We start from the raw sequence: 15517 nt of genomic DNA on the forward strand, positions 1-15517 counted from the left end.
AGCTCAAGCAACTTTACCTCACATCCGAAAAGCAGTGATGGGAGTAACACATTTTAAGGAAGCATATTGTCTGTAATGTCATAAACTAAGTCATTACTGTTCCTCAGTTCAGTAAAACCATGCTTCTTATTAGTTATAGTCACTACTTTTATTTAGATGAAATTCATTTTCCCAAGAATAGATTTGAGCATTGATATCCCAGCACCACTGTAAGATGTGTCGTGACTTTTTTCTGAATTTGTATATGTGCATGTTCATGTAAAAGCAATAAAAAGAGAAGTGTTGGTAACAGATGACCAGTCACAATCCTGTGTCTAGAGGAGTTTTAGATTAAGTCATTGAGCCGCTGGAATACTGCAAATAGCCAAGTCAGTGCTAAAGACATGGGAAGATAATTGTTCCTATCATAGTCTACATATTCCCAAATGAAATCATTATTCTCATTGTTGAGTATAATTGTTTTGTTGCCATATGCTAAATGGATTTTACTGACATTTGTCTCATTCTCTTTCATTCCAGTTAGGTTTGTTGCACCTATAAGGAAGGGCAATTTACACTCTCTTCCTATTGGTTCAAAGATTCGTTTCACATAAAGTTTCCTGCACCACAGGTCCACCCAGCTTTAACCTGACAAGAGCTCTAATCAGACAGCGAAAATAAAAACAGCTGTGTGGGCGTGCATGGCCTTTAAAGTAGATGAATTTGTCTTATTCTGTATGACTTTCAAGGAGCTCTCCATCTTAAACACGGTCAGACTTTAAATAAATATAGATAATGAGTTAATTGAGTTATTAACCTTTATAAGACTTCATATCAACTGCTGTCTCTACCACATATATCAATGTAAGAGGCAGCTCAATATATATTTCTCTTTAAACTTACAGCACTCTTCAGTTTATATGAATAAGTCAGGCATTCAGACAATATAGGTAAAATCTGAAGGAACACAACACAAGAATACAACAAAGAAGAGGAAGGTAAGAACAGCTAATAAGCACAAAGACCAATCTCAAGAAGCTCTCTCATTTGTAATTTTGCTGTCTTCTTTCCACCATTCCCTGACTTTTTCTCCTGTAGTTAACATCCGTCAATTTCCCATACTCATCTCTTCAGAAAACTTGAGGGGGAAAAAAGCAAGGCTGGTTTGTACTCCTGCAAATTATAATGTGACATTTGGTGAAAAATACATTGCAGATGCTGATGAGGGAAATCATGAGATTCTAAGGGTTTTAACACCACTGAAGTGGGCCTGGATGGCTTCCCACAGCCCTGCAATTGACTGTGTGGCTGACCCCAATGCCAGACTATGTCACTTATCATCTGTAAATGGGCAGAACTTGAGGAGGGATCTTTCATGTCCATACAAAGTGCAATCCTTCTCTGAGCTGCACCATTTTTCTTCCTTTTTATTGTTCAACTGTACTTTTTCAGATTGATGCTCAGCTTTTCACCTGATCATGCACATACACGTGCACTCAGACAGTCGAGTGGATCTGCACATGAGTGCAAAGAAAACGCACAGCACACTCACATACACTAACACAAAGGCATGATTTCCCACTTGTGTGTGAGCCAGCCATTGGCGAATGAAGGGAGACGTCTGACAGCCAAGGCAAAGTGCTGACAGCACGCAATATTCTCCCGGAATTCTCCAAAGTCGGGACCAGAGTGGGTGGGTGGGGGCATGGGAGCTTTTTAAGACTGATGCTCTTTTTTTTAAACTCTTTTTAGAGGTTATGTTTTAAAAATCAGATATTAATACAATTCCAATGCTTGAAATTACAGCATCAGAACAAAATAGATTTAAATTCAACTGATGGGATGTAGATCGCGAATACTAGAATGCACATGATGCCACAAGGTAAGGGAATTTCATTTGAAATATAAAAAAACTAATGAGGAAAATCAGGAAGGAGAGAAAATTATGCAGTGAGATAGTTATGAGCAAGTTTACTTAAAGGGTTATATTGTAATTCCCCAGTGAAGGTGGTTTTGGTGAGCCTTTTATGGACCCCTATAAAAAACCATAGTGGTGAAGAGTCTCCATCGACCCTCTAACCATGGCCTTTAAACATCTTCTCTGCTGCTCCAGGGCAAGTTAGTGACCTCTCCATCCTTCTGTTTCCTCTAAAGACAAACACACAAACACATTAAAGCATGTTTGTATGATTACACTTGTGAAGCCCTTCACAAACTAACCTCTAACCCCGACCTCCACCCACGACACTACTCTCAGGAGACAGCCGAATCTACCCAAGTCCTCTGAATGCACACACATGCATTACAGTATGTTTACTTATTGTTTACCTTAGAGTTAGAGATTTTTTTCTATTTTCTTTCTTCGTATTCCCCGTCAGGATCTTGAGATGTGGAGGTGTAAACACAAAAATGAATACCATCAAAAAACTGAAAATGATGTCGTTCTTTGCTTGTGTTCTAGATAACTGATAATCACACTACCACTTTTGTACTTTTGCCCTCTTCCTCTCACTCCGTCTGACACACTGACCAAATGGGCTGAAAGGTTATGTACATTGGACCGTCCCTGATATACCTTGTGTGCAGCAGAGCATACGCATGGCAGTGCGGCGTCTGCATGCAATCTTGATCTTGAGTCACTCAAGCAAGCAGACCGAGGATGTGAAGAACAGTAGAGTGAAGAGGGTAAGGGAGATTGAGAAGAGGCCACGGCACAGATCATCTATATTTTATAGACCTCTCAATTAGTGTCAGCACTCACATGTGGGGGGTTAGGGAAGGCATTCCCTGTCTACTTGGCCTATTCGCCTGCTCATGGTTGCCCTGTATCATCGACCCCTTGTGTTCCCCCCCCTCCTCCTCTCCAGTACACAATAGGATGTCTGATTTAGGTTCACCTCAGGGCTTTTCAAATCCTGGTGAACAATATGCCATTGAGTATTCTTGTCAGTAGTTTGATCTGATGTAATTTCTTAAATGTGATCATAAAAATGTGAGAACAGGCAGAAGAAAGGAAAATCCCACCAGGTCCCACATTCAGCCCAGATGTTCACATTCACATTAGTTTTCATGATATGCTGATGGAGTGACCTGTCATAAAACATAAATCGTAGCAAAATTAATAATCACAGATTATTCCTTCTGTATGCATTGAAATCCATGTGTGTTTTTCTAACCCTTGCCATTAGCAATACCTAAACCTAACCATTTGTATTGTTCTATCCCCCCTAACATTAAGTTTCTTACCTTCCCAACAATTCACAGGTCAGAGCAAGGTAAAAAAAAAAAAAGAAGAATCTCAAGTGAGAATGAGGTTGAAAAGCAAAAGAAATAAAAAGTTGTGTCAGATGGATCTCCCTCTTCTCCTCTGCCTTGTACTGTAAGCATCCAAATCAACAGTGTGAAGAGTTTATGCTGTCGTCATGTATCAAGAGGTGGATGTATGAAGATGCTGCAAGTGAATGTCATCACAGCAAAAATGTAATTTAACATTGACCTTAAACGTCATCATGTGTTCAGATGTTGAACTTATATGTTATCACCTAGCAACACATGTTAGGACAACAGTCAAAAATACAGTTATGCGCAAATAAATTTTAGCTTTTGCTGTATAACAACAGCATTTTGCATTGTGGAGTATCCATTCATTTTCTATACCCACTTAATCCAATTTAGGGTTGCTGGGGGGACTGGAACCTATCCCAGCTGTCATCAGGGGAGAGGCAGGGTACACAAGCAACAGGTTGCCAGTCCATCACAGGGCCAAACAGAGAAATGAGACAAACAACCATGCACGCTCACAATCACTCCTGGGGTCAATTTAGAGTCACCAATTAGCCTAACATGCATTGTTTTTGGATGGTAGAAGAAAACCAGGGTACCCGCAGAGAGCCCACGCCACTGTGGGCCAGCATAGCTGTTAACATTCTGTCGGGAGAACAGGTCATGGATTAAGACTGTCACATAATTTTACTAGCAGAAACAATCTGTTGAACTCATTCGTTGATTAAGTCCTTTATGATCTTATTGGATTCAGAATAACATTATTTCTATAATTACATTTTTTTCTGTGAAGCAATTTCAGTACAAGTACAACAATATTCTGCAAGTTGCAGCTTTAGGCAACACTGATACTGCCAAGTACTATCATCCTGAAGTTAATAGCTTATTCCAAATCCAATCATCCCTAGATGTTTTTTCAAATCAAAATAGTAAATAGACGCTTATCCCATGGCATGTGACTTGCATGATACTGTATCTGGTGAGCTTTCATTGTATTACCCTGATTTCCATCAAATTAGGAAATGCAGCGGGAACCTAAATGAGGATGCAGGTGGCCAAAAGTTGCATTTGAATTGAGACCCATTTGGATTGTGTAGCAATATGGCTGCACATGTTCAGGGATATAAAAGTAAAAGACAATTTAAAGTGTACCTTAAAGTAATAAGTAAAGTAATAAATTAAATAAAGGAAACACGTTTTCCTGGAATTTAGAAGATTTGACCAGCTTTTATCATGGCTACTATTTTTATTCTTCGATATCATTTCACCTCATTTGAATCCTCCCCAAGAATGAAAGATAGGTCATTCAACTGTAACCCTGGTTGTGGTTCTTGGTGGTCATGTGATTTCCGACGTATTTGCCGCTCCCTGACTGGGGTGGTCTCTTCCCATCAAGTCTGAATAATTCCAGTTTTCCAGTTTCAAAGTTAAGGAAGCAGAAAAACAGTGGAGCAAGCAGAGATACAGGATTAAAGGAGAAATGATGGTTATGAAACTTTACATTTCCGTCTATACATTCCTATTTTTAAAAAAAATCTGTAATACAACAGATTCATTATTTATTATTTAGAAAACCAAAATCAATAAGGATTTTTCTGGTGCCTGAGAAAAAAGTTGTTTATCTATTTATTTATCTTTACAATGCATCGCGGTTTATTTCAGAGTAATTCAACTAGTGTATTTGGGTTATCTAAAATTGTGGAAAGATTTAATCATTCCTTCTGAAACCATGTGAGACCTAAACAGGATAAACCAAGGATCTAATCATAAAAGATATGCAGGTGTGTAAATATAAAAATCAAAAAGGATAAATGAACTATGAGGAAAGAAGATCACAGAATAAAATAAAAAAGAACACGTCTTTAGGGATTTTCTATAAAATGTGTAATGACACATTTGACTCTAATCATATAGATCTGTACTTGTAAGACCTGCTTTGTGTTATCTCCAAGAGAAAACGGCTTCCTTTTTCCCTGCGTTACCTTCTTTCCCTCTTTCTCCATCTAACCCAGCTAGAAGCTTCAGCTGCTGGGATAAGGCTTCTCTGACGCTCCCCTGTGGCTCATTTAACAGGGAAGGAAGCAAAGTAGAGAAGATGAGAGAGGAGGATGTTGATGCTGGAGTGACAAATAAAAATGAATAAAAGTGCCAATGGATGAGTCACTATCCTATAAATTAAAAGAATGCAACCATCTAGAGCACAACTATCAAGAGTGAGCGAGATAGACATGACAAGGTTTAGCTAAAAGGAGAAAATTACTTCATTTTCATGCAAAAAAGAAACAATTACTGGACTAAATATGGTTATGTTCCGTGAGCCCATATGTTTTTTGGTCAGCAATGGAAAAAGAGTGATTTAAACTCTTTGGTTTTTGTCAGATACTGGGTCCGTGGATATCATTATGAGTTATGATGTTTACTTTCCTCCTTTTAATGCTCCATAATAATACTCTCCTTGTCTGAGCATTTTGTCACACATAGATGCTAAAAATTAAACAAAAAATGAAAAGAAAAAAGCAATCTGTATGCTGTAGACATCAAGCTTCCCCAGAGGAAAACTAACTGTGTTAACCATCTTTTTCTTCATCCTTCATTCCAGCTCAGCAAAGCAAGTTTCTTTTGACGTGGCATTTAAGATAATCAGGTTACTGGGCAATGCTGAGAATATCCATGTTATTTAAGTTTGTTCACTGACAGGGAGAAGCCACATGGTCTCTAAAGGGAGAGATAAACATTCTGAGTGTGGCGCACCATATCAGATTTGCTCTGTGGCCCAATTGGTGGCAGTGAGGGTCAAAGGTCAAACTGAAAGGCTGATCGTTATTAGTTCTCCTGGGAAGGTCACAATACACATGGCCTTGTACTCATCCATGCATTTTTTTTCCATCCCACTCTCTTTTCCACACACCTTGCAGCGACCTTGAGAACATCTGCTGAATTTCTTGCTTTTTCCTTATTTTTTTTTTATCATCTCAGTATTCCTCAAACTCACTGAACAATTACTGCGATTGGAGGAGAAAAAAATAAATAAATCTCACTTTCTGCCAGGGAAAGATATTCTGTTCTCAGGGGTTCAAGTGTGTGTGAGGGGTCAGGGCCCCTTCCTCTTTTCTTGATGCATTAGAAGGCTAGCAGGAATAGCCTCGGTGAGCACTTTAAAATGCCTTGGGCTACGATTACCATGGGTTGAGAATCAAGGAGGAAGGCAAAGGTTGAAGGGGTACTTTAAGTGTGTAGGTGAGTGCAAGTTTGTGTCTGGGTTCAGATGGAAATACATTTTGTCCTAAATATGGGGCTTATTCACATGGTGTTCAGTCTTTAATGCCTGTTGATGTTTGTATACTTTTGATTTTTGTTGACTTTGGTACCTAAAGAAAAGAAAAACGCTGACATTTCTGCAATAAACAAATAGATGGCTAATTTTTTTTACAACCAAACCATGACCTCCATGAGTCCAACTGACACTGAAAAACATTGGTGTCTCAATTCCGGTTTCAGTTCAACCTTATTACCACTTTTCAAGCAGAGATGCATCCCAAAGTTAATTGCAGAGCAAAAACAAAGGCACATCCATTGAAAAAAAAGTAAAAGATCAAAAGGATATCAACTCTTCAGAACATATTCAAATGGCAATAAATTGTTACAAATAATAGCAATAAAAAAATTAAAAAACAGCAAATGAAAAAAGTACATTTGCAACATAGAAAAGGGGATATAAGAAAAAGTGGTGAACTAAATCATCTGAGTTAAACATCAGCTCATCCGAGAAGATTCATTTTAAGCTTAGTGTTAAAAGTAGTCTGGTTGTCAGCCCGCTGTACCCTGTCTGGGCAACTGGTTCCACAAGAAAAATTGATGCTCTGAATATTGCTGCTTACTAACAGTTTGTTAAAGATCACATAGACGAGTCACAAACCACGAAAAGGCTGTTTGAAGAATGTTTTGTTGACACGTGATATATTAGAATGTTTTGGTTTAAATGAGAAATGTTAAAGTATATTTTGATCAAGGAAAACACAGCATTCCACCATATAAACATATCCTGTTTGTGATACATGATAGTGGTAGTGTCATGGTTTGGGTCTGTTCAAGGCCCCAATTTCTGTCACTAGTGAGGCTAACAGTTTTTTTTAAGAAATTGACTGAACATATATTCAAGGTGAACTGTATGAACTGAATCTCCAGAAAACATGGGTTATTCAACAAGAAAATTACCCAAACCAGACCAATCATTCTAGCAAAGAATGGTTAAAGAATTGACAAAGAAGTGAAAAAAATTCTGTGACAAAATTTTGAACTTTTTCCAGTAGAAGCTATCTGTAAATACCTGATAGAAGCTGTTTCATGGAAAAGAATGGAGTACAACTCTTCCAAGCTGATGTGCATGACTGATCAGTAACTGGGAAACATGCAGTTGCACAGAAAATACCTAATATACAAATAACAAATAACCTTTGCCACTTACAGATGTAAGAAGACCAGATTCACATGAACACATTGCAGGCATCAATAGTCTTGCATCTCATTCGCTTTGAATGAAGTGACGCATTGCATTGCCAAATTGAATTCTGGGTGAGTCGCTTCAATTTGCAAGCATAGCTTGCAGTAGAAAGCTGAGAATAGACAAAAAAATGTAAGCCCCAACAGAGGCACCGACCAACCAAAACGCCTTTGTTTGATCTCGGGCTTCAGTGCTTCAGTTCCAAGCAGGTGTGTCCAGGTGAACCCTGAAAAGTGTTTTAGTCTAAGGAATAGGCCCCTAAAGCAGGAAACCATAGAATGTGATCAATGTGATCCCAAGAGTCTGAAACTCTATCCTAATAATGAAGAGGACATGAAAACAACTACATCCAAAATGTCTGTAACAACTCCTAACAGCACCACAAAAGAGCAAAGCCCCACACCACTCTGCTCTACTTTTTCTCCAATTTTTACTTTGGGTTGTAAAACGCTAAGTACTTTCACTTTATTCATCCTTGAAAGTGATGCACCCGTAATGTATACCACTGACAGTCTAGCAAATAATCTCATCTCTCCTAAAGCTTGCAGTACTTGTGAATGTATTTTGTCCCTCAACTGACTTATTTTTAAGTCTCTTACTTTATCTAAGTTTCTGAATTTCATGTATTCTATAGATGAGCTTGTTCAGTAAAGTCTTGCAACCAATGATAAGGATGACCATACAACAAAAAACAAGACCCAAGCTACAATAAACCAGAATCCTCCTTCAATAGTTGAAGGAACATTTTGTTCCATTCTTTTCAAATTATTTTTTTAATTCAGGCCATTGGACTGCCACACACTCAAGAGAACATCAACTGTCCTACATCGGCTGATAGCTTGACAGTGACTAGTGCAAATTTGAAACTGATATTGAAAAATTGAAACTGATCCAAGAGTCAGTTTATTCCTCATGGCAATGTCAATGGTGCAGGCCCACCTTCAGCACTGATTTGAGGCCAAGTTCAGTACAAGTATGTAGATATGAGCTGCTGTAGCTGTGAGGCAATGAGAGCGCTGATCTGAGAGCAGTCTGAGGAGAGCTGCAGCTCTGGGCTCTGGTGAGTGGTGAGAAATTAATTAAGAGTGAAACAGCAGCAGGAGGGAAGATAGGAGGGAGGGCAGCAGTGGGACTGAATGAGAGAAGGAGCATGAGACACTGAGAGAAAGAAAGGGAGAAGGAGCCTCTTTGGTCTCCAGGAGGATCGAGACTATTATTGCTATTATCACTGTCTAATTTTCCCCTCGTTACTACTCCCTCCCTTAGCTCTTATTCCATCTGCCTCTCCTTGTTTTCCCATTAGATTTCTATCCTTGTCTCTTGCTTCTTTCTCTCGCACCTGTCTTCTCCTCCATTGCTTTTCTCCATGTTTCTCCTTCCTTTCCTCTCTATTCTGGCCTTCAGAGTGAGGACAGGCTGCTAGCCAGCGGGTGCTGTAGAGGAGGGCGAGCAAGCGAAAGCCTAATGAGATGTCTATTGCCTCCGTCCAGACTGGACTGCTCCTCTCGGCAAAGAACCACCACCTCTGCGCTGCTCTGTGTTACAAACTGTATTCTGTCTGCCTGCATGCTACTGCTGCTCGGGGGACACCGAAAGGCAAGGTCTGTGTGCGTGTGTGTGTGTGGGTGCGTGTGTGTGTGGGTGTGTGTGTGTGGGGGGGGCATGTGACTGAAAGGTGTGTATCAGGCAGTGTGTCTAGGAGGTGTGTAGAGGCAGTAGGTGAAGGTAATGGAAAGGTATATATGTGTATGTGTTCCTGAGGAGTACTCTGGCTCAGCCATATTTTGTGCTTTTCTCTTGTTTGTGTATATTGTTCACATTTCTGAGTGACAGTGTGTGCAACTGTCAGTGTACTATCTCTATAATTCGAGTGTGTGAGAAACTGGCCCTTGGCGAGACAATATTATGATGGATGCCCTCACACACACCCTCCCCCACTGTGATTGCCTGTTGGGGGTTCTACTCTCACAGGCTGACAGAAAAAAAGCGAAAGGGGAAAAAAAAAAAGCTGCCCTCCAAATCCACCATGATACACTGTCTGCTTGCTTGTATTTCCTGATCGGCAGGCCCATGACAGAGCTGCACCACAGGGACCTCTGCTAACACCAGAGGGAACCCTGTTGTTCAGGAGAGACCTCTCCACTGGCAAAGTCACCAGAAGTACTCAGTTACACATCTTTCCTATCCATCTCCATTATATTTTAATAAAGTCCACCAAGCTGATGCAATATTGGACAAGTAGAAAAATCATTGCCATTAAATCCACCAAGGATGCATGTACCTATGCTTAATCTTTTGTGTTGCCACACTGTGAAATGTTCTAAATATTCTTTTATGTATTTGATGAACGATGATTAAAAATAAATGAGTGAATTGTCTCGTGAAAATTTCTTCAGGATTTATACAGAAATAATCTTCTAATCTTTAAATAATAGGCATTGCAGAGTAAAGATTGATACATAATGAGGGCGATATCTATGACTTAAAGAAACAGAACTCTCTTGCAAGGCTAAGCTGTGTACCAGCCCTCCTGGAAAAAGTCTATCATCTACCAAACCAGAAAATATATTAAGTCAATCATGGTATTGTAGTGAAACAAACACACAATTAAGGTTCAAAATGTAGGAAAATGGATGGATAAAATGATAGAGATCAAGCAAATTTCAGACAGAATTGTTGCTTTGGATAAGCTTTGTAGAGGATGATATCATGGACAGGATATCAGGTACAGCATGACCAGTGAAGGTAATCACTAAACCAGAGCTTATGACAGAACATGTAATACCTACATTGGTCTGCAGCACATTACACTTTCACAGTTAAGGCTCAAGTATCTCGGAATCTTGTTCATGAGTGATGACAAGTTGGAGCAAGAAATTAACAGATGGACTGGAACTTTGTCCGCAGTAATGAGGTTGCGCCTCTGTTCCATTGTGCTGAAGAGGTTAGCCAAATGGCAAAGCTTTTGATTTACTGGGCAATCTTTCAACCCTCACCTATAGTCATGAGGTTTGGGTAGGGACCGAAAGAATGACATCGCAGGCACAAACAAATTAAATTAGTTTCTTTGGAAGGGTGGCTGGGCACAGCCTTAGAGAGAGGATGAGGAGCTTGCACATCCAGAAGGAACTTGGTAGAGCCACTATTTCTTCATATCTAATAATCAGCTGAGATGGTTTGGGCTTCTAATTAGGATGCCTCCTGGTCACCTCCCTTTGGAGTTTTTTCCGGGCACATCCTACTGGGAGGGGGCCCTGGGGCAGACTCAGAACATGCTGGAGGAATTATATATCCCATCTGGGTAACGTCTTGGGATCCACCAGGAGAAACTGGAGAGTGTCAATAGGTAGAGCGATATCTGGGTTTCTCTACTGAACCAGTTGCTACAGTGATTACAACCTCAGATGAATGGATGCATGGATGGATGTATGGATGGATGGATGGATGTATGGATGGATGGATGGATGGATGGATGGATGGATGGATGGATGCATGGATGGATGGATGGATGGATGGATGGATGGATGGATGGATGAATGAATGGATGAATGAATGGATGGATGAATAGATGGATGGATGGATTGATGGATCAAAAATGACATAATGACTATGTTTTCTTTAATCAAATCTCTATAGATGCAGCTTACATTATGCTAAGACTTGCAAGGATGACATCTCAATACTGTATGATGATGACTCTTGAGTTAATTTATCACAACGATGACATCCAATGTCTTGCAACATGATGATGTACACATTTGACAATGTTGATTTGGCCACAAATGCTTAAAGGATGAAGCAGGGATGGTTTGAGGCATCAGTCTGTTGACTCACTTGTGAGCCCTCACTTTTCTTCTAATTTTCTACATATATATTGTTAGTTTTAGATGTTAGAAAATACATGGTGATGAGAAAAATACATACAGTTGGGGGCTGCCAAGTTTTACAATTCATGGATTGCTGGCTGCAAAGAAATTTTCATAATGGCCGCAGAGTGGTGAAACATGGGTAAAAGGACTTTAATTTGTTACTCTTTTTAAAGGTTCACACTTTAAAAGTGTGCGTATGTTGCTTCTTTTAACGAGTGAGGTGATGGACGCCCTATTCATGTTTGCATAGAGAGCAGCTGGTGATTAATTTTCTGACATGAGAAGTGGTTAAATAGCATGCCACACCGTTGCTGTTTGCCAAAATATAAGTCTAGCATGAACATCATCCTAAAACATTTTTCATTGTCACATTTCTGTTTGAAAAATTGATTATCATGAGATAATAAGCAAATAGACAGAGTCAGTCTAGTTGCTGTTCAGCCTTGAATGTAATACAGATGAAGAAATGTATCTGCTCTTGCAAATAAGCAATGATTAAATATTTCATGAACTAATTTTCAGTCAAAATAAAATGGATGCTTTTTTCTTGTGCAGCTTTGTTGTGATCTTTTGGATGTCTGGAAAAAAAAGTCCATTAAGGAGTCACTAAAGGGGCAGCTATTAGCAGGTAACATATTTCTATGAGGGCAGAGGACTTCATATCGTCTGTCAGCTTCGTTCCCTGTGGGGGTGAGCTGTGAAAAGCTGGAGCTTGTCTCACAGAGGCCTTCCTCTTTTTCTTTCTTTGTCTCTTTGCATGCACTTCATAATGAGAAGCTCCTGTAAGGCATCTCTTATGGTAACCTGGCCACTGAATGCACACACTCTGTTCATTAAAGTGCCACTTTGGAAAGGGCAAAGAAACAGAGAGGTAACGAGAGAGAGGCAAAATGAAAGGAAGCAGAGGCTGAGAAGGAGAAAGACAGTGAAAGAGAGACAGAGAGCTTGTTAGCAGCTATGTTGCAGTTTGCTGCACTTATTCAGTTGAGTAAGAGATGCCACCTTTTTTTCCATAAGAGCTCTGCCTCTCCGTCTCTGTTTCATCCTAGCATCTCCCCTCCTGTTCCCTCCTCTCAGAGGCCTGTTGGTTCCAGGTGACAGCCTGATTCAGGGTCAAGCAAGACTGCACACTGGATAACTTACCTCAACACACACATTTAATGTCTCTCTATCTTTCCCTCAACACACACACACACACACACACACACACACACATACACACGACGAGCTCACTCGCTGGGCTTTCGACTGCAGGCCTCATTAACTGCACTACAGCTGCCCCTGTTTTGGAGGCACTCCTCAGCACGCTGTCTCTCTGTCTATCCCTCTCTCCCTCATCCACACATATATTTCATCTCCCTTCACTCTTTGTCTTCTGTGGCTGAACACACACAGTCACAAGCTCACATGTTCTTCAAGCTTTGTATTTTTAATTTGCCCAAACTTCAAACTTTTAGCAAATTTCTTTGTTCTACATCACATCAGAGAAGCACTAGACCTCTAATAACAAATTGTTATGATTTTAGATTTTAAATAGTCACATTGTTTTCAGAAGGAGAAATGTATTACGAATAAAGTGTTGAACATTTTTCAAACAATACAAGGAAAGTAATCACCATACCATAAAGTAGTAAAATCTTTGATGAAAGGAAACATGAGAAGTTGGTTATAAAATCCCAACCAGGTTCTAAATAGTGTAAACAAATGAGTGAACACATGGTCAGTCTTTGGAAGCTTATTGTTTTACCCCTGAGGGTATGTAAAGTGCAGCTCGTGTCTTTATGTATCCCTTTTATTTTGGGTAAATATGTTGTTTGTTCATGCATGTTCTCCCTGTGTATGTGTGGGTTCTCTCCAGGTACTCCCGCTTCCTCCAACCACCAAAAAACATGCATGTTAGGTTCATTGGTGACTCTTTATTATCCCTAGGAATGAGTGTGAGCGTGGATGGGTGTGTGTCGCGTTTGTCTCTGTGTGGCCCTGTGATGGACTGGCGACCTGTAGGATGTACCCCGCCTCTCACCCTATGACAGCTGGGATAGGCTCCAGCCCCCCGTGACCCTAAAATTAAGCGGGTATAGACAATGGATGGATGGATGTTGTTTGTTCGTGTTTTATTTCCTAAGTGCAACAATTTGCAATTCAGAATATATATATATATAGATATACTATATATATCTATATATATAGATATATATAGATCTAATGTGAGGCGTAATTTATATGTTAATTGTATTTGGGGAAATAACTACTATTAAGAAGACTGAGATGTTCTCTGTACTTTGTGTTCTAATTTTGGAGTTTTGTGGATGCAAGAAGGTTCCTTTGATAAAAGTGGGCATCTTAAAAGGTTGAATACACTTTTACACAGTTCCTCATATCTTGAAATAAAATTTTATGGTGGTTGAGAAGATTTCAAAATAGTGCATATTAGATCAGGCCAAAAGTTTACATACACTCCTCGTGGATGTGAATGTCATCACATGACCAATTCAAAAGAATATAAATAATGTTGTGCACAACTAAGGATTATTAGTGGGTTTTCTGAAATCAGCTGATCAATCTCATCCATGCAGACTGAAAAATGTACAGGAAATGCAACAAATTTAATATTTTGTTGAATTTTAGTTAGCAAGTTGCACCTAGGTAAGACCCATGAAGCCATAAACAACCTTCAACATGAGTTTCCTGTCAGAAACAACTTTAAAGCACAGTCAACATTTTTCTTTAGATCTTATGTTAGCAAATTAGGAGGGCTGGTTTAAATTTCTCCATTCAACAGCCAGCTTCCATATGTGTTTGACGTCATTTTTCTTTTGTAGCACTTACCCATATCCAAGTTTATACTGTCTAGCTGTAGTTGTTAAGTTAGAATTTTGAGGAGGTGATTAGCCCCAGTGCACGATCTTATCAGCACCATAATTAATAGCTTTCACAATGTTCTTAATATTGACAGCCTCACCTTTGCTCCTTGAAACATACATAGATCTGGTTATTAATGCCAGTCAACTCAATATTTGTCTCAACTGGCCATAAAGCCAAAACTTAGAAAGCTTTTTCTTTGTCCACATGGTCAGAACTTTACTCAACTTTACTGAAACTTTACTCAAGTTTGAAGGTGTCTTTGATTCTGTCTTGGACGGCAGTCTCTCTGTTCATGGTGATGTAAAACTCTCTTGAGTATAGACATAGACATAGTGTTCCAGCAGCTTACAGTTTATGACAGACCTGTGTCTTAGTGATTCTTTGGTTGTTCTGGACCATCTGAACCAGTTTCCCCTTAGCTGAGGGTGACAGTTTGGCTCTTCCTTCAGCCTTTGGCAAAATGCTTTGCAAATCCCTAACAGCTTGGACCTACATACAATTGCTTGAACTGATGATATCACAATCTGTAGTTTTTCAGAAAGTTTGAGAAGACACATTATTGACTCTTGACCTCAGATCTTCACTGAGCTCCTTGGACTTCCCCCACTATACTGTGTATTGTTCAATTCAATTAATATTGTGAAATCAATCTGTGTTGATTTCAGAAAGTTTCACTCTATAAAGAAAACAATGTTGGAAGAGGCACGTTGAGCATTGTGTTTCATCACCCTTCATTTTAATCAGACATTTTAATTATTGGAGAATTGATAATACTAAATGTTAGATTTTTGCAGGAGCAATTTCGAGTGTATGCTGTCTGGATTAAATATGTGTTATTATATTTGCTCAAATTTGAGTAGGTTTATGTCAGTGTTGAAAGATCTATGTTGGAGATGGTACAGGCACTTTGAAAACAAAAAATAAAAAGGTGTAGCTGCCTAAAACCAAACCATTTTGACTGTATGTGCTTCTGTCTGTCTTCACCTGTGCTGCATATGTGTGCATAGCTGAGATTAAAAGT

Source organism: Odontesthes bonariensis, chromosome 5 (assembly GCF_027942865.1).
Source record: "Odontesthes bonariensis isolate fOdoBon6 chromosome 5, fOdoBon6.hap1, whole genome shotgun sequence".
Lineage (NCBI taxonomy): Eukaryota > Metazoa > Chordata > Actinopteri > Atheriniformes > Atherinopsidae > Odontesthes > Odontesthes bonariensis.